A 19,012-nucleotide genomic window follows, 5' to 3' on the forward strand; every position below is an offset into this window, starting at 1 on the left:
TCCTGATCTTAGTGGAAATGCTTTCAGTTTTTCACCATTGAGGATGATGTTGGCTGTGGGTTTGTCATATATGGCCTTTATTATGGTGAGGAAAGTTCCCTCTATGCCTACTTTCTGCAGGGTTTTTATCATAAATGAGTGTTGAATTTTGTCAAAAGCTTTCTCTGCATCTATTGAGATGACCATATGGTTTTTCTCCTTCAATTTGTTAATATGGTGTATCACATTAATTGATTTCTGTATATTGAAGAATCCTTGCATTCCTGGAATAAACCCCATTTGATCATGCTTTATGATCCTCTTAATGTGCTGTGGGATTCTGTTTGCTAGTATCTTGTTGAGGATTTTTGCATCTATGTTCATCAGTGATATTGGCCTGTATTTTTCTTTCTTTGTGACATCTTTGTCTGGTTTGGGTATCAGGGTGATGGTAGACTCATAGAATGTGTTTGGGAGTGTTCCTCTCTCTGCTATATTTTGGAAGAGTTTGAGAAGGATAGGTGTTAGCTCTTCTCTAAATGGTTGTTAGAATTCCCCTGTGAAGCCATCTGGTCCTGGGCTTTTGTTTGTTGGAAGATTTTTAATCACAGTTTCAATTTCAGTGCTTGTGACTGGTCTGTTCATATTTTCTATTTCTTGCTGATTTAGTCTTGGCACCTTGTGCATTTCTAAGCATTTGTCCATTTCTTCCAGGTCTTCCATTTTATTGGCATAGAGTTGCTTGTAGTAATCTCTCATGATCTTTTGTATTTTTGCTGTGTCAGTTGTTACTTCTCCTTTTTCATTTCTAATTCTATTGATTTGAGCCTTCTCCCTTTTTTTCTTGATGAGTCTGGCTAATGGTTTATCAATTTTGTTTATCTTCTCTAAGAACCAGCTTTTAGTTTTATTGATCTTTGCTATTGTTTCCTTCATTTCTTTTTCATTTATTTCTGATCTGATCTTTATGGTTTCTTTCCTTCTACTAACTTTGGGTTTTTTTGTTCTTCTTTCTCTAATTGCTTTAGGTGCAAGTTTAGGTTGTTTATTCGAGATGTTTCCTGTTTCTTAAGGTAGGATCGTATCGCTATAAACTTCTCTCTTAGAACTGCTTTTGCTGCATCCCATAGGTTTTGGGTCGTCATGTCTCCATTTTCAACTGTTTCTAGGTACTTTTTGACTTCCTCTCTGATTTCTTCAGTGATCACTTCGTTATTAAGTATTGTATTGTTAAGCCTCCATTTGTTTGTATTTTTTACAGATCTTTTTCTGTAATTGATATCTAGTCTCATAGTGTTGTGGCCGTAAAAGATACTTGATACAATTTAAATTTTCTTAAATTTCCCAACGTTTGATTTGTGACCCAAGATATGATCTATCCTGGAGAATGTTCCATGAGCACTTGAGAAAAATGTATACTCTGTTGTTTTTGGATGGAACGTCCTATAAATATCAATTAAGTCCTTCTTGTTTAATGTATCATTTAAAGCTTGTGTTTCCTCACTTATTTTCATTTTGTAATGATCTGTCCATTGGTAAAAGTGGGGTGTTAAAGTCCCCTACTTTGAATGTGTTACTGTCATTTTCCCCTTTTATGACTGTTAGTATTTGCCTTATATATTGAGGTGCTCCTTTGTGAGGTGCATAAATATTTGCAATTGTTATATCTTCTTCTTGGATCGATCCCTTGATCATTATGTAGTGTCCTTCTTTGTCTCTTCTAATAGTCTTTATTTTAAAGTCTATTTTGTCTGATATGAGAATTGCTACTCCAGCTTTCTTTAGATTTCCATTTGCATGGAATATCTTTTTCCACCCCCTCACTTTCAGTCTGTTTGTGTCTCTAGGTCTGAAGTGGGTCTCTTGTAGACAGCATATATATGGGTCTTGTTTTAGTATCCATTCAGCCAGTCTGTGTCTTTTGGTGGGAGCATTTAATCCATTTACATTTAAGGTAATTATTGATATGTATGTTCCTATTCCCATTTCCTTAATTGTTCTGTGTTTGTTATTGTATGTGTTTTCCTTCTCTTGTGTTTCTTGCCTAGAGAAGATCCTTTAGCATTTGTTGTAAAGCTGGTTTGGTGGTGCTGAACTCTCTCAGCTTTTGCTTGTCTGTAAAGTTTTTAATTTCTATATCATATCTGAATGAGATCTTTGCTGCATAGAGTAATCTTGGTTGTAGGTTTTTCTCCTTCATCACTTTAAATATGTGCTGCCAGTCCCTTCTGGCTTGCAGAGTTTCTGCTGCAAGATCAGCTGTTAACCTTATGGTGATTCTCTTGTCTATTATTTGTTGTTTTTCTCTTGCTGTTTTTAATATGTTTTCTTTGTATTTAATTTTTGACAGTTTGATTAATATGTGTCCTGGCATGTTTCCTCTTGGATTTATCCTGTTGGGACTATCTGTGCTTCCTGGACTTGATTAACTATTTCCTTTCCCATATTAGGGAAGTTTTCATCTATAATCTCTTCATATATTTTCTCAGTCCCTTTCTTTTTCTCTTCTTCTTCTGGAACCGCTATAATTCGACTGTTGATGCATTTAATGTTGTCCCAGAGGTCTCTAAGACTGTCCTCAGTTCTTTTCATTCTTTTTTCTTTATTCTGCTCTGCAGTAGTTATTTCCACTATTTTATCTTCCAGTTCACTTATCCGTTCTTCTGCTTCAGTTATTCTGCTATTGATTCCTTCTAGACTATTTTTCATTTCATTTATTGTGTTGTTCATCATTGTTTGTTTCATCTTTAGTTTTTCTAGGTCCTTGTTAAATGTTGCTTGCATTTTCTGTATTCTATTTCAAAGATTTTGGATCATCTTTACTATTATTATTCTGAATTCTTTTTCAGGTAGACTGCCTATGTCCTCTTCACTTGTTAGGTCTGGTGGGTTTTTATCTTGCTCCTTCATCCGCTGTGTGTTTTTCTGTCTTCTCATTTTGCTTATCTTACTGTGTTTGTGGTATTCTTTTTGCAGGCTGCAGGTTCGTAGTTCCCGTTGTTTTTGGTGTCTGTCCCCAGTGGTTAAAGTTGGTTCAGTGGTTTGTGTAGGCTTCCTGGTGGAGGGGCCTAGTGCCTGTGCTCTGGTGGATGAGGGTGGTTCTTGTCTTTCTGGTGGGAAGCTCCACATCTGGTTGTGTGTTTTGGGGTGTCTGTGGACTTATCATGATTTTAGGCAGCCTCTCTGCTAATGGGTGGGGTTGTGTTCCTGTCTCGCTAGTTGTCTGGCATAGGGTGTCCAGCTTGCTGGTCGTTGAGTGAAGCTGGGTGTTGGTGTTGAGATGGAGATCTCTGGGAGATTTTCGCCATTTGATATTCCATGGAGCTGGGAGGTCTCTTGTGGACCAGTGCCCTGAAGTTGGCTCTCCCACCTCAGAGGCACAGCACTGACTCCTGGCTGCAGCACCAAAAGCCTTTCATCCACATAGCTCAGAATCAAAGGGAGAAAAAATAGAAAGAAAGAAAGAGGATAAAAGAAAATAAAATAAAGTAAGGTAAAATAAAATAAAGTTATTAAAATAAAAATATAATTATTAAGAAAATTTTTTTTTAAAAAAGTGAAAAAACGAAAAACAGAAAAAATGGACAGATAGAACCCTAGGACAAATGGTGAAAGCAAAGATATACAGACAAAATCTCACACAGAAGCATACACATACAAACTCACAAAAAGAGGAAAAGGGAAAAAATAAATCTTGCTCTCAAAGTCCACCTCCTCAATTTAGGATGATTTGTTGTCTATTCAGTTATTCCACAGATGCAGGGTACATCAAGTTGATTGTGGAGATTTAATCCTGTGCTCCTGAGGCTGCTGGGAGAGATTACCCTTTCTCTTCTTTGTTCGCACAGCTCCCGGGGTTCAGCTTTGGATTGGGCCCCGTCTCTGCGTGTAGGTCACAAGAGGGCGTCTGTTTTTCGCTCAGACAGGACGGGGTTAAAGGAGCCGCTGATTCGAGGGCTCTGGCTCACTCAGGCTGGGGGCAGGGAGGGGTATGGATTGCGGGGCCAGCCTGAGGCGGCAGAGGCTGGCATGATGTTACACCAGCCTGAGGCACGCCATGCGTTCTCCCGGGGGAGTTGTCACTGTATCTCGGGACCCTGGCAGTGGCGGGCTGCACCTCCGGAAGGGAGATGTGGAGAGTGACCTGCGCTCGCACACAGGCTTCTTGGTGGCGGCAGCAGCAGCCTTAGCATCTCATGCCCATCTCTGAGGTCCACGCTATTAGCCGCGGCTCGCGCCCGTCTCTGGAGCTCCTCGTGCACCAGGAAACAAAGAGGGAAGAAAAAGTCTCTTGCCTCTTCGGCAGGTCTGGACTTTTCTCCGGACTCTCTCCCGGCTAGCCGTGGTGCACTAACCCCTGCAGGGTGTGTTCATGCCGCCAACCCCAGTCCTCTCCCTGCATTCCGACTGAAGCCTGAGCCTCAGCTCCTAGCCCCGCCTGCCCTGGCAGGTGAGGAGACAAGCCTCTCCAGCTGGTGAGTGCCGGTCGGCACCAGTCCTCTGTGCAGGAATCTCTCCGTTTTGCCCTCCGCACCCCTGTGGCTGCACTCGCCTCCGCAGCTCTGAAGCTCCCCGCTCTGCCACCTGCAGTCTCTATCCGTGAAGGGGCTTCTAGTGTGTGGAAACCTTTCCTCCTTCACAGCTCCCTCCCACTGGTGCAGGTCCCGTCCCTATTCTTTTGTCTCTGTTTATTCTTTTTTCTTTTGCCCTACCCAAGTACGTGGGGACTTTCTTGCCTTTTGGGAGGTCTGAGGTTTTCTGCTAGTGTTCAGTAGGTGTTCCACGTGTAGATGTATTTCTGATATATCTGTGGGGAGGAAGGTGATCTCTGCGTCTTAGTCTTCTGCCATCTTTCCCTTTTTCAATAGCAGTTTTTACAGTAAAAAAAGAATATACTTGTTTCCATTCAATAAGACAAAAACATAGAGAAAGCTTTTATGGATGTCCATAGGCAGAATGATACAAAAGAATTCAATTTAAGAAAATCCTACAGCAAATGAAATAAGATGTGTGAAAATGATTTGTGATCTTAAGAAAATGCAATGTATACCCAATATAGAGATTTGAAGTATCATATAGATGCTGGTTCTTTTTGCAAATAACACTTGTACAGATATACCATAAATTTTACCATAATTACCTAAAACTTCTTCAGCAAACCAAATATTTTAAAATGTTCTCCAGCTTGATAGCAACATAAACTTTAAATTTCCTGGAAAGTAGAATTTAGGTATGTATATAAGAATATATGGATTTGTCAAAGTAGTGCAGGACCAGAATTTAAAATACCCTATAGTTTAAAAATACAAGTTTAGCTGCTTTTCTGTCCACCTGAAAACAGCACAAAACAAAGCACAAGACTATTAAAATAATGTGAAAATAAAGCATGAAAGTATTTAGCAAACTCTGCTATTATCACTCTGACCAGATGAAATAAACATGACATATTTTTACCTAAATTTATATCTGTACCTATATCTATATACTATAACTCATAGTCATATCACACTTATATGTATTTTCATGTAGAAAAAGAAGAAATCATTATGAGTACTTACTCCTTAACCACTTAAGGAGTGAAACACAATTTATCAGAAAGCATGAAGTTTTCAAAGTCATAAAAGATCAACTTAAAGCTGAATGAAAGTGAAGCATTACAGAAATAATGTTTTAGGTGCAGAGACATTTACTACAGTACATTTTATGCAGAAAAAGGTAGAGTATTTGAATCAAGAAAAAGTAAAGAATGAAAAAAAAGTGCCAGATGGTTTTAGAAATTTATCATGGACTTGCCCAAGAAATGAATACATTTAGAGTTCTGTCCAAATACCTCTGATAAATTGTCCTTTCAAAGCTTGCTTTCAACTGCTTACATCAGTTTTATTCTATGATTTCTTTGGCAATTAAAGAAATCCATTAAAACTTTCTTAGTCCATGCTTACAAATTTCCTTGAAAATTAACATGTCTGATTTCCAAGGAAATCAGACAGGAGGAAAAAATTAACATGATTATTTTTGCTAACAAATGTGTAGCTCTTAGCCACATTTTACCACTTGTTAAATATTGAATATTTAAAGGGGAAAAAAAACATGAATGGGAGCTGTATTTCTGGAGAATCTACATATAAGAGATAGAGAAAGCAAAAGATGATGAGCTAGGAAGTTACTTATGTTCTAGAATTTGAGAAAAAAATCAAAATAGAAGAAAAGAATACATAATAGACTTATTATATTGACATTGATAAAGGTGAAATTCTTCAATGGCTCCATACTAAAACAAAAAAACGAAAAAATAAAAAAATACTCTTGGTTACACCTTCATTTAGAGAGTGTCATAAAATACAGAGAAGTTCATAGACTTTAAATTGTACTGTGATATATCAACTCAGTTTAAAGACCAGAAATTATTATGAAAAATATACAACTTGTATGCATGCAAATATCTCTACCATTTTATCTCATAAAGCACTATAATTTTTCTTAAGTAATATAAGAACATTATATTAATTCACATGGCATTACTGTTTAATTATAAAACTTTTGGTAGAAAATAACATGGGGAGAGGGGGGAAGATGGCGGAAGAGTAAGATGCGGAGATCACCTTACTCCCCACAGATACATCAGAAATACATTTAAACGTGGAACAACTCATACAGAACACATACTGAACATGCAGAAAACCTCAGACCTCCCAAAAGGTGAGCGAGGAGACGGGATTAAGAGCACTGCTTAAAGGAACTTCAGAGATGGGCGCGAGCCACGGCTAACAGCACAGACCCCAGAGACGGGCATGAGACGCTAAGGTTGCTGTTGCCACCACCAAGAAGCCTGTGTGCCAGCACAGGTCACTATCCACACCGCCCCTCCCAGGAGCATGTGCAGCCCAGCACTACCACAGTCCCAGGATCCAGGGACAACTTCCCCTGGAGAAGACACGGCGCTTCTCAGGCTGGTGCAATGTCATGCTGGCCTCTGCTGCCGCAGGCTCACCCCGCACTCCATGCCCCTCCCTCCCCCTGGCCTGAGTAAGCCAGAGCCCCCGAATCAGCGGCTCCTTTAACCCCATCCTGTCTGAGTGAAGAACAGACACCCTCCGGCGACCTACACGCAGAGGCAGGGCCCAATCCAAAGCTGAACCCCTGGAGATGTGCGAACAAAAAGAGAAAGGGAAATCTCCCCCAGCAGCCCCAGGAGCAGTGGATTGAATCTCCACAATCAACTTGATGTACCCTGCATCTGTGGAATACCTGAATAGACAACAAATCATCCCAAATTGAGGAGGTGGACTTTGAGAGCAAGATTTATTATTTTTACCCCTTTTCCCCTTTTTGTGAGTGTGTATGTGTATGCTTCTCTGTGAGAATTTTGTCTGTATACCTTTGCTTTCACCATTTGTCCTAGGGTTCTATCCATCCGTTTTTCTCTTTTTTTAACTTAAAAATTTCTTTTTCTTAATAATTATTTTTTATTTAATAACTTTATTTTATTTTACCTTACTTTATTTTATTTTATCGTCTTTCTTTCTTTCTACTCTATCTCCCTTTTATTCTGAGCTGTGTGGAACAAAGGCTCTTGGTGCTGCAGCCAGGAGTCAGTGCTGTGCCTCTGAGGTGGGAGAGCCAACTTCAGGACACTGGTCTACAAGAGACCTCCGTGCTGCAGGTAATATCAAATGGCGAAAATCTTCCAGACATCTCCATCTCATCAACAACCCCCAGCTTCACTCAACGACCAGCAAGCTACAGTGCTGGACACCCTATGCCAAACAACTAGCAAGACAGGAACACAACCCAACCCATTAGCAGAGAGGCTGCCTAAAATCATGATAAGTCCACAGACACCCCCAAAACACACCACCAGACCAGGACCTTCCCTCCAGAAAGACAAGATCCAGCCTTATCCACCAGAACACAGGCACTAGGCCCCTCCACCAGGAAGCCTACACAACCCACTGAACCAACTTTAACCACTGGGGACAGACACCAAAAACAACGGGAACTACGAACCTGCAGCCTGCAAAAAGAATACCACAAACACAGTAAGATAAGCAAAATGAGAAGACAGAAAAACACACAGCGGATGAAGGAGCAAGATAAAAACCCACCAGACCTAACAAGTGAAGAGGACATAGGCAGTCTACCTGAAAAAGAATTCAGAATAATGATAGTAAAGATGATCCAATATCTTGGAAATAGAATAGAGAAAATGCAAGAAATATTTAACAAGGACCTAGAAGAACTAAAGATGAAACAAACAACAATGAACAACACAATAAATGAAATGAAAAATACTCTATAAGGGATCAATAGCAGAATAACTGAGGCAGAAGAACGGATAAGTGACCTGGAAGATAAAAGATTGGAAAAAACTACTGCAGAGCAGAATAAAGAAAAAAGAATGAAAAGAACTGAGGACAGTCTCAGAGACCTCTGGGGCAACATTAAATGCACCAACATTCGAATTATAGGGGTTCAGAAAGAAGAGAAAAAGAAAGGGTCTGAGAAAATATTTGAAGAGATTATAGTTGAAAACTTTGCTAATATGAGAAAGGAAATAGTTAATCAAGTCTGGGAAGCACAGATAGTCCCATACAGGATAAATCCAAGAGGAAACATGCCAGGACACATATTAATCAAACTGTAAAAAGTTAAATACAAAGAAAACATATTAAAAACAGCAAGAGAAAAACAACAAATAATAGACAAGAGAATCACCATAAGGTTAACAGCTGATCTTGCAGCAGAAACTCTGCAAGCCAGAAGGGACTGGCAGCACATATTTAAAGTGATGAAGGAGAAAAACCTACAACCAAGATTACTCTATGCAGCAAAGATCTCATTCAGATATGATATAGAAATTAAAAACTTTACAGACAAGCAAAAGCTGAGAGAGTTCAGCACCACCAAACCAGCTTTACAACAAATGCTAAAGGATCTTCTCTAGGCAAGAAACACAAGAGAAGGAAAACACATACAATAACAAACACAGAACAATTAAGGAAATGGGAATAGGAACATACATATCAATAATTACCTTAAATGTAAATGGATTAAATGCTCCCACCAAAAGACACAGACTGTTTGAATGGATACTAAAACAAGACTTATATATATGCTGTCTACAAGAGACCCACTTCAGAACTAGAGACACATACATACTTAAAGTGAGGGGGTGGAAAAAGATATTCCATGCAAATGGAAACCAAAAGAAAGCTGGAGTAGCAATTCTCATATCAGACAAAATAGACTTTAAAATAAAGACTATTAGAAGAGACAAGGAAGGACACTACATAACGATCAAGGGATCGACCCAAGAAGAAGATATTACAATTGTAAATATTTATGCACCCAACATAGGAGCACCTCAATACATAAGGCAAATACTAACAGCCATAAAAGGAGAAACTGACAGTAACATATTCATAGCAGGGGACTTTAACACCCCACTTTCACCAATGGACAGATCATCCAAAATGAAAATAAGTAAGGAAACACAAGCTTTAAATGATACATTAAACAAGATGGACTTAATTGACATTTATAAGACATTCCATTCACAAAAAACAGAATACACATTTTTCTCAAGTGCTCAAGGAACATTCTCCAGGATAGATCATATCTTGGGTCACAAATAAAGCCTTGGTAAATTTAAGAAAATTGAAATTGTATCAAGTATCTTTTATGACCACAATGCTATGAAACTAGATATCAATTACAAAAAAAGATCTGTAAAAAATACAAACACATGGTGGCTGAACAGTACACTACCTAATAACAATGTGATCACTGAAGAAATCAAAGAGGAAATCAAAAAAAAAAAATACCTAGAAACAAATGACAGTGGAGACATGATGACCCAAAACCTGTGGGATACAGCAAAAGCAGTTCACAGGGAAATTTATAGCAATACTATCCTACCTTAAGAAACAGGAAGCATCTCGAATAAACAACCTAAACTTGCACCTAAAGCAATTAGAGAAAGAAGAACAAAAAAACCCAAAGTTAGCAGAAGGAAAGAAATCATAAAGATCAGATCAGAAATAAATGATAAAGCAATGAAGGAAACAATAGCAAAGATCAGTAAAACTAAAAGCTGGTTCTTTAACAGGATAAACAAAATTGATAAACCATTAGCCAGACTCATCAAGAAAAAAAGGGAGAAGCCTCAAATCAATAGAATTAGAAATGGAAAAGGAGAAGTAACAACTGACACCGCAGAAATACAAAAGATCATGAGAGATTACTACAAGCAACTTTATGCCAATAAAATGGAAAACCTGGAAGAAATGGAAAAATTCTTGGAAATGCACAACCTGCCAAGACTGAATCAGCAAGAAATAGAAAATATGAACAGACCAGTCACAAGCACTGAAATTGAAATTGTGATTAAAAATCTTCCAACAACCAAAAGCCCAGGACCAGATGGCTTCACAGGGGAATTCTAACAACCATTTAGAGAAGAGCTAACACCTATCCTTCTCAAACTCTTCCAAAATATAGCAGAGAGAGGAACACTCCCAAACACATTCTATGAGGCCACTATCACCCTGATACCAAAACCAGACAAGGCTATCACAAAGGAAGAAAAATATAGGCCAATATCACTGATGAACATAGATGCAAAAATCCTCAACAAAATACTAGCAAACAGAATCCCACAGCACATTAAGAGGATCATAAAGCATGATCAAGTGGGGTTTATTCCAGGAATGCAAGGATTCTTCAATATATGCAAATCAATCAATGTGATACATCATATTAACAAATTGAAGGAGAAAAAACCATATGGTCATCTCAATAGATGCAGAGAGCTTTCAAAAAAATTCAACACCCATTCGTGATAAAAACCCTCTGGAAAGTAGGCATACAGGGAATTTTCCTCAACATAATAAAGGCCATATATGACAAACCCAAAGCCAACATCATGCTCAATGGTGAAAAACTGAAAGCATTTCCACTAAGATCAGGAACAAGACAAGGTTGCCAACTCTCACCACTCTTATGCAACATAGTTTTGGAAGTTTTAGCCACAGCAATCAGAGAAGAAAAGGAAATAAAAGGAATCCAAATCAGAAAAGAAGTAAAGTTTTCACTATTTGCAGATGACATGATACTATAGATAGAGATTCCTAAATATGCTACCAAAAAACTAGTAGAGCTCATCAATGAACTTGGTAAAGTAGCAGGATACAAAATTAATGCACAGAAATCTCTGGCATTCTTACACACTAATGACGAAAAATCTGAAAGTGAAATCAAGAAAACACTCCCATTTACCATTGCAACAAAAAGAATAAAATATCTAGGAATAAAGCTACCTAAGGAGACAAAAGACCTGTATGCAGAAAATTATAAGACATTGATGAAAGAAATTAAAGATGATACAAATAGATGAAGAGATATACCATGTTCTTGGATTGGAAGAATCAACATTGTGAAAATGACTCTACTACCCAAAGCAATCTACAGATTCAATGCAATCCCTATCAAACTACCACTGACATTTTTCACAGAGCTAGAACAAAAAATTTCACAATTTGTATGGAAATGTAAAAGACCCCGAAGACCCAAAGCAATGTTGAGAATGAAAAATGGAGCTGGGGGAATTGGGCTCCCTGACTTCAGACTATACTACAGAGCTACAGTAATCAAGACAGTATGGTACTGGCACAAAAACAGAAATATAGATCAATGGTACAGGATAGAAAACCCAGAGATAAACCCTCACACATATGGTCACCTTATCTTTGATAAAGGAGGCAGGAATGTACAGTGGAGAAAAGACAGCCTCTTCAGTAAGTGGTGCTGGGAAAACTGGACAGGTACATGTAAAAGTATGAGATTAGAACACTCCCTAACACCATACACAAAAATAAGCTCAAATGGATTAAAGACCTAAATGTAAGGCCAGAAACTGTCAAACTCTTAGAGGAAAACATAGGCAGAACACTCTATGACATAAATCACAGCAAGATCCTGTTTGACCCACCTCCTAGAGAAATGGAAATAAAAACAAAAATAAACAAATGGGACCTAATGAAACTTCAAAGCTTTTACACAGCAACAGAAAGCATAAACAAGACCAAAAGACAACCCTCAGAATGGGAGAAAATATTTGCAATTGAAGCAACTGACAAAGGATAAATCTCCAAAATTTACAAGCAGCTCATGCAGCTCAATAACAATAAAAAAAAACAACCCAATCCAAAAATGCGCAGAAAACCTAAATAGACATTTCTCCAAAGAAGATATACAGATTGCCAACAAACACAGGAAAGAATGTTCAGCATCATTAATCATTAGAGAAACTCAAATCAAAACTACAATGAGATATCATCTCACTCCAGTCAGAATGGCTATCATCAAAACATCTACAAAGAATAAATGCTGGAGAGGGTGTGGAGAAAAGGGAACACTCTTGCACTGCTTGTGGAAGTGTGAATTGGTACAGCCACTATGGAGAACAGTATCGAGGTTCCTTAAAAATCTACAAATAGAACTATCGTATGACCCAGCAATCCCACTACTGGGCATATACCCTGAGAAAACCATAATTCAAAGAGTCATGTACCAAAATGTTCATTGTAACTCTATTTACAATATCCAGGAGATGGAAGCAACCTAAGTGTCCATCATCGGATGAATGGATAAAGAAGATGTGGCACATATATACAATGGAATATTACTCAGCCATAAAAAGAAATGAAATTGAGCTATTTGTAATGAGGTGGATGGGCCTAGAGTCTGTCATACAGAGTGAATTAAGTCAGAAAGAGAAAGACAAATACCATATGCTAACACATATATATGGAATTTAAGAGAAAACAAATGTCATGAAGAACCTAGGGGTAAGACAGGAATAAAGACACAGAGCTAGTAGGGAATGGACTTGAGGATATAGGGAGGGGGAAGGGTAAGCTGTGACAAAGTGAGAGAGTGGCATGGACATATATACACTACCAAACGTAAAATAGATAGCTAGTGGGTAGCAGCCGAATAGCACAGGGAGATCAGCTCGGTGCTTTGTGACCACCTAGAGGGGTGGGATAGGGAGGGTGAGAGGGAGGGAGACACAAGAGTGAAGGGATATGGGAACATATGTATATGTATAACTGATTCACTTTGTTATAAAGCAGAAACTAACACACGATTGTTAAGCAATTATACTCCAATAAAGATGTAAAAAAAATAAAATAAAAGATCTACTTTCTTAGGTAATTTCAAATATACAATATAGTGTTATTAACTATAGTCACCATGCTGTATATTACATCCCCCAAACTTATTCATCCTGATACACCTGAAACTTTGTATCCTTTGACCCACATCTCTTTTTTTTTTTCAATTTTATTTGTTTTATTTTTGACTGTGCTGGGTCTTTGTTGCTGCGCTTGGGCTTTCTATAGTTGCGGACAGCAGGGGCTACTCTTTGTTGTGTGCAGGCTTCTCATTGCAGTGGCTTCTCTTGTTGCAGACCACGGGCTCTATGTGTACAGGTTTCAGTAGCTGTGGCACACGGGCTGAGTAGTTGTGGCTTGCGGGCTGTAGAGCACAGACTCAGTAGTTGTGGCACACGGGCTTAGTTGCTCCACGACATGTGGGATCTTCCCGGACCAGGGATCGAACCTGTGTCCCCTTCATTGGCAGGCACTTGACCACTGCACCACCAGGGAAGCTCCTGACCAACATCTCTTTATTTCCCCCTCTCTCCAGCCTCTGGAAACTGCTGATCTACTCTGCTTCTATGAGTTCAACTTTTTTTAGATTCCACATGTAGGTGATATTATGCAGTGTTTGTCTCTCTGTGTCTGGCTTATTTCACTTAGACTAATGTCCTCCAAGTTCATCCATATTGTCACAAATAGCAGAATTTCCTTCTTTTTTAGGGCCGAATAATATCCTGTTGATGAACATTTTGGTTGTTCCCATATCTTGGCTATTGTGAATAAATCTGCAATGAATGTAACAAAAAAAAAAAAGAAAGAAAAAAAAAAGAAAGAAAGAAAATAACATGAAATAACTTGTTTCAGACAGTGAATATGTAGTAAAGCAGGTTGAGAGACACCACATGCCACAGTCCTTAGTTATACTGCATATTTTACCTTCCTTTGGTAACCTTTGTTTTCATGACATTAGATTGATAGCTGCAGGTGACCAAAATCCATAGCACATAATTTCATTTTCTTGTGTTTTAGTTAGAAACTGCTCTCACATTTCACAGCAATAACAGAGCCACTGCTCTGAAAGCTTGAAGTTTAGGGACAGAACCAGGATAGTGTGACTGGATGTGGAAGACCACTCCACTCAAAGCCAAAGTCATGAGAGTCCATTTGAAGATATTTGGAATTTGAAAACTTTGATCATTTAGGAGCATCAAAGTCCTACAATCCAGGAAGAGTGACTGCAGAGCACGTGATACTAAAACTGTGGCCCTTACATATATGGCAATTTTATTCACGCTTTAATGGAATTTCTGGCTTGAGAATATGTCATGTCAGAGACATTATTTTTGTATATTATTCAAAATTTTAGAGATGCAAATGTAAAGTAAAATCCTTAATCAATTCATCATTTACTGACAATTTAAAAACTCAAGCAACTTCCTAAGCAAAAGGGATACCAATAAAGAATACTAGAGACCCTTTCTCATCTTTGATTATATTCTCTGAAATTTCACTTGTTCTAATCTCTATAACAAGTCTTGATTTTCTTTACAGCAGTAAAGATTCTATGATGTGCTGCCCAGATACCCCTTCAGATAGGTGGTCTTATTCCCCCAGCTGTTGGGGGCTCTTTCAGCAGACAATCCTGATATATTTCCTCTTCTGTAACTGTCCCACTCAAAGTCTGTGTCTAGTGACTAATTAGTCATATGCTATGTATATTGGTCTCATGAAAATTATCAGTCTAATTTCACAGGTGACTCATTTCTGGACCCCCTTTCCAACATAGACCATTACTGATGATCACTTCAGCTTCACAATGTCTGTGAAGTCAACTGGGGATTGGCTACACTACATGGCAGCCTCACCTCCCCCAGGGCCTTCTGTTTCCATACTTTTCTGTCCACCAGAGTTCATTCCCAGACAAGTCTCTGCCTACTAACATCTATCTCAGACAGCTGCTTCTCAGAGAACCCTGCATGTGATCAACCCAGTTCATCTATATCCATAGATGCTCTCCTAGAATAGCACCCCTGTGTATTTCACCCTCACCATCTATTTTGCTTCCTTTGATTCAACTTTGTAGGAAAAATAGAACAGCAATCATCCTGGTAGCTCACACAAATGAGTGTTATGTTCTTTGCATTGATTATTTATACCTAAACTCCAAAGTGGCAGTTATGTGCCACCATGAGAAAGGATGTAGGCCCTGAATTCAAACTCCGTGGTTATAGTCCTAATGGAATCTGTACATGGCTTTATGGGTGTATTAAATGTGGAGAGATGACGTAAATACCTAGGACATGGTAAGTGCTAATTGGAGTGACCAGTTGTCCTAGTTTGCTTGTGACTTTCCATTTCTAGCATTGAAAGACCCATGACTAGGAAACTTCTGAATCACAGGCAACTGAGACAGTTGATAATCCTATTGCCAGTAAATATTAGTCATGACTATTAAGTGTATAAAATCAAAAGCAGTGACTGAAAATTGTGTTGCCTATAGCAACTTCCACGCAAGGTTGTTTAAAACATATTTTTAAAGCTCATGTGATGTTTCACACAATGATGTTATTAAAAAACATATATTCTCGCAACTTTCTGTTTTCACTTATTATTCTTGAGCTGGAAGTATAACTAAACATTCCAGTTTTCAAATTGTGAAAAGTTTAAATGTGAATGACTTGGGACAGTACACTAGGCTCCCTGAATTTGAGGCTTATCTCAACTACAGTCATCAGCCCTTTGAGCACATTTTGCCATGGCAGCTTTCTGCCCAAGGAGGGTGTATTTCTCCTTCTCAGAAAGACAATGGGGAAATGTGAAAACCCTCATCCAGGGAGCAATTCATCTATGCATGAAGTTTTATACATTTATAATATTGAATGCAAATGAAAAGCCATTTCCCTCAGAGAAAATAAATCATACTCTTTTTCCAAAAATTTGAGTATTTGAAATGGTTTTATTTTACATAAAAATTTATTTTATAGTGATTCTTAGGAATTTTTCTCACTTTGTAGATTTATGCTTTTGGCAACATGCCATCTATATTTCTCTCCCCACTAATTTACTTTGGCTTCTCAGCAATATTTACAACCATCGTTTCTCTCTCTATTTTGAAATTTTAAAGTAATTCTAAAGTATTCGAATTATTGCATTAATTTTAATTAATTAATTGTTGCATTATTGCTGTTGTTGTTGTTATAAGCTGTAATATAACCTTGTCTTTGTGTGGATAAGGTAAAATTAAGTGTTAGATGGCTGACAAGACCACCATTCATTATGAGATTTTCAATTTTCTAAATAATAACAGGAGATAGCAAGAGGCGGATATTCCCAGGGCAGGCACCCAAAGTGTTACTGACTTACTTCTCTATTTTCTATTTTACCAGTTGTACAGTTTGCTAATCATACTCATATGCCATAATATGTAATAAAATCTATGTTAACTATGAATTTTAGTAATGAAATAAGCTATCTAGAACGTAAGTTGTAAATAAAAAATAGTCAATATTTTGCAAAGTGGCTTTAAATACTTTGTCATAATGAATAAATGGGGTTCACAGAAGAAGATGTAAGAATAGTTAGAAGAGTTGATACAAGATTTCCTGTTTTAGCTCCAAACCACAGAGCTTGGAATTTAACATTCCTGTTTTACAACAGCAAAAATGCCGAACAAACAGAAAGCAATGATTTTCTTAGACCCATCAGAGAACAGAAGTTTCAGAGCAAGCAGCCACCATGAAATCTAGAGAAGTTATTTCCAGGGTAAACACAGGACCTAACATTTGCTTACCTAGAGCAGAAGCAGCAGGATGCCCTAAATCAGTAGGAAGATTAAAGCAGAAATGTTCACAAACTGTAGGGGCCAAGTGTTGGCTAACAAGAGAATAAGAACCTCCTGGGGCTACTGTCATAGTTCTCTTTTCCCAGAAGCTTTTACTCCAGTTTCTCTCTCAGGTCCTTATTGTGAAGGTCAAGTTTAACCCCTATGACTCCAGCAGAGGGACAGAAGCAGTAGCCATTGTGAAGTTCACCCAGACATTTCTTCCTTATGGAACAAAGATTTAGTTTAACCCCAGGAACGTCATCATCAGAGACCAACAGGAAAACCCATTCTAGCTGGTGCATGGTAGCACTGCCTCACCAGCCCCACTCCAGCTCTGTCCCAGACTTCCTGTCTCAATTAAAAGGAAAAGAAAGAACATAGTTACAGAGGAGAAGGCTTCAAGAACATAGATGGAGAAAACTAAAATATACCTGCTGCAGCTGGGGAAGGGATTAAGTGAAATGAGTAAACAGCTCTACTACTCGAAAAGGGACAGAAACACTCCTGCAAGCCACAGCTCCAAGATACAGGCCCACTGTGCACTCCACAAATTCAGTATCAGTCAAAAGATAGACAATGCCTTCCCTTCCCTACCTGCTATGGCCTTGCTAATAAGGCTGCACAGCAACAGGAAATCCCAGCCAAAAGAGAAGTACAGGGAAGCCCTAAAGTAAATAGGAGAGACACAAAATCAGTATAGAGATTTGATGTCACTGGAGCTCACAGTTACACCAAATATCCAAAACAGAGCAACCCATGGAAAGACTAACACAAATTCTCACACTAAAGCCTACCACCGTAGAATGTGTCTGGCTCTCAACAAAAAGAAATTACAAGGCATATCAGCAAATGATTTGATAAAATTCAACTTTCATTCATGATAAAAACAGTAAAAAATCTATAAATAGAAGGTAACTTTCTTAATCTAAGAAAGGATATGTATTAAAAACCTGCCCCTTACATTATATCTAATAGTAAGTAGTTGAACACTTCACCTCCTAGCATAAGAGACAAGGCAAGTATCGCCTTTTTCCCCAATCCTATTAACAGAATACTGAAAGTCCTAGTTAATATAATAAGGCAAGGAAAACAAATAAAAGGCATGAAGAATCAAAAAGGGTGCAATAAAACTGTTTTTATTTGCAGATGACATGATTTTCTTATAGGAAAATATCTGCTAGAATTAAAATCCAAGTTTAGTACAGTCAGATACAAAAACCAATATAGAAACTTTGTTTTTCTGCATACTAGCAATAAATAACAGGAATTCAAAATCATTAAAATATCATTTATAATAGCACCAAAAAGGAGAACTTAATATAAGCCTAACAAAATATGAGTATGCCCTGTATGCAGAAGATTACCAAAGACTGATAAACAAAACAAATGAAATTTCAATAAATAGAGAGATAATCCAGGTTCATGGAAAAGACTCAATATTTTTTAAATTTTGATAAGCCTCTGTCCAAGCTAACAAAGAAAAAATTGTATCTGTATATTCAACATAAAAGCAGTAAATTTGCAGCAATCTTTTTGTAGATATCAATAAATATATTCTTAAAATTATATGGAAAGTCAAAGGAAGTATAATCCTAAGAACATTTTTTTTTAAAAAGGTGGAGGACTCACATTACCTGATTCCAAGACTTTCTAGAAAATTATAGTAATCTACTGTAGAATACCAGTAAAAGGGTAAACACGAAGACAAATGGAACGGGATTGGGAACATAGAAATACACTGACACAAATATAGTCAACTTATTTTTGTCAGTCTTGATGGAAATTCAGTGGAGAAAGGATAGTGTTCTTAACAAATGGTACTTAAATGATTGGACATTATGTATTTTTTAAAAAGAATTTCAACACATACCTACTACATTACACAAAATTAACTCAAGATGGATAATAGAAATAAAATGCAAGACTATAAACCTTCTAGAAGAAAACATATGAGAAGGTCTGTGTAATTTTGAGTTTCATGATGAGTTTTTAGATACAACACCAGAAGCATTCTCCATTAAAAAAAAAGAGATAAATTAGAATT

This window comes from Orcinus orca, chromosome 3 (assembly GCF_937001465.1).
Source record: "Orcinus orca chromosome 3, mOrcOrc1.1, whole genome shotgun sequence".
NCBI lineage: Eukaryota > Metazoa > Chordata > Mammalia > Artiodactyla > Delphinidae > Orcinus > Orcinus orca.